At 35.8% G+C, this 2500-nt stretch overlaps 1 pseudogene; it reads left to right on the forward strand.

Moving 5' to 3' along the window:
- Positions 1-2500, forward strand: part of LOC147425716 (uncharacterized) — a 36101-nt pseudogene that overhangs the window by 33031 nt on the left and 570 nt on the right.

A 2500-nucleotide genomic window follows, 5' to 3' on the forward strand; every position in this document is an offset into this window, starting at 1 on the left:
GCTTATGCTATCTCTAGGCTCTCAAAATGAGTAGGCTCATTTGTTGTTTTTAAAGATATTGCCATTATTTTATCGATGTCATTCTCTTGCCCTTTAATTTATGCTATTGTGGTTTAGGATTGGTAGAACCACTGTCAGCACAAATTTTGGATAGGAGATCTTCTTGTTCCAAAAAGTAGCCGTGGCATGCAAATATTCTTTAATGAAAGACTTTTCTCAAGATTGGGTTCAATGGATAGAGGTAGAGCTTGCTTGCGAGAAGAAGGCATCTAAAAGGAGTTGGTACAACACTCCTACTCTTTTATTGGCAATGCTCATATGGAAGGTATGTTTTTTTTGCCTTAAAGTATACTTTCTATGTAATTTCTAAAGCTTGGCATAATTTTGTAAAATCTTACTTTTTTTTAAACTTGCTCTACAAAAGGAAGAGTTTGACTTGTCTCTTGTCAAAGAGATGCAAGAGATCAATGATCCCTCAATTTCACTGCCAGAAAGGAAATGGTTGCTCAAGGAAGAGTAGAAAACATATTCAAAGAAAGAGCTTATAAGGTAAACACTTTCTCTTCTCACCATTCATGTTTGAATTTTTACAAAATTGTAAGTTGACATGTCATTTGGATTTGATTTATTGGATTGAAAAATTGATTCTATTTTATTTTGTGAAAATGCAACATAGATGTTGGCCATTGCCAACCCCGCCAATGGCCAAGGGTTCTTCTCTTTGTTAATTAACTTCAATTGGATAAGAGAAAAGGATCAGGTGGGCCTTACAAGCGACAAGGTCCACTCTTTGGCAACTTCTAAAATATCAACGAAGAGATAATAATCCTTGGATAAAAAATTCACATGAAATCATCAAATGAACCAATGCATTTATGGTTTGTTTATTATTTTCTCTATAATAGAAAAAAAATATTGCACTCTTTGATGCATTTCCATGTAGATGATGTTACTTCTGAGCGTTATATTAGTGCAATGAAATTTAGAATGTACTTGCGTAAAGAATGGTATTGGGGAAGTATCTTGAAGCAATGCTTGAGGATCAAAGGGAAAATGATTGAAGAAATTTCGGAGGCCACTGAAGCATGGTTTCAGCACCGGTTGAGGGAGCACATTGATAAATCTTTTGTGGAGGTTTGGGGTAAGCTCAACACAAAAGAGTTGGATGAAAAAATTGCAGAGATCATGGAATCTTCGAGGAGAGTATTATTCACCTAATACGATTGATATCTCTATGGTTGATATTCTATTTTGCACTTAGAGTTTGTATAATAAATAAGTCACTCGGTAAAGGAGCTCAAAGAAAGTTAAATGCATTTTATATAGATGGCTAATTCAGCTTTACGATCAAACTTTGTTGGAGAAGTTGCCAGTTGTTGTCGAAAGTTGGAGGGACCTTTCTTGTGAGGAGTGTATGTATCCACTATGGATGAGAGATTATGGTTTTCTTGCTTGGGAAATTGAGTATTGCCCTGGGTGGCTAGATTACACTCGAGGCACCTACCCACGTGATGAAGGGAACTTATATAAAGGTTATTTTTTGGCATTTATAAAAAGCACAAAATTGTTGAAGTGCTCATACTATTTAGACTATGTTTGTGAGAGAAACATATTTCTGTTTGCTTTAGAGCACGTTCTTGAAAGAAATGAAGAGAGTATTGAGACGATTGGCTCGGCTTCCAAGAAAGCCACCTCTTCAAAAAGAGTAAACAATAGTACAATCTCCTCTATAAAGAAACGATTGGAGTTTGTTAAATCCAAGAAGACCAAGAAGTCCCCCAAAAAGAACAAAAAAGGTGCTCAAGGCTTCACAAATAGACTTGCTTGTAAAGATATCTAGCTGTCACTTTCTGTCTACTCAACAAGTCTTCATGAAATATTTTATTTTCAGATTATGAAATGCCTTCCATAGATTATGCAGTGCCTTCCATAGATTATGATGTGACCGTTATTGGCAACATGCTAGGTGTTTACAAAATTTCTCTTGATAATGAGAAATGGTAAATACATGTGAGAAGAAATATTGACTATGTGTGGTGTGTGTTGTGAATGTTTGAAATACATGTGTTTGATCGTATGCAGGATCTTGGATTTTCTACATTTAGCCAATGTTGATGGGGAAAAGAGCAATGAAGTGGCCTCTCTTTTGTTTGCGTATTTTCCAACAAATTTTAAAGTTAAGAAATTTTCAGAGAACAAGGTATGCATTCTTCAAAACCTCAATGGGGAGTCTATGATAGTTTTGGAACTTTAAATAAATTAACAATGCGTAATATGCAGGTCCCTCCATGGAATCAATTTTCTCCAAAATTAAGTAAGAATGTGGCCATGATAGCTTCTAAGTATGTGGAAAACAATGGGTGGTACATCACCTTAAAGATCCACTGATCACTTTGGCATTATGTCTGGCCATGCCATCGATATGGGATTCAAAATGATGCACACGATCCTTATTTTGATCCCCGACGGTTACGTGCGAAAGACCATTGAGATTGAGAGA

This window comes from Adiantum capillus-veneris, chromosome 25, assembly GCF_014529385.1.
Source record: "Adiantum capillus-veneris isolate H3 chromosome 25, ASM1452938v2, whole genome shotgun sequence".
In the NCBI taxonomy this organism is placed as follows: Eukaryota; Viridiplantae; Streptophyta; class Polypodiopsida; order Polypodiales; family Pteridaceae; genus Adiantum; species Adiantum capillus-veneris.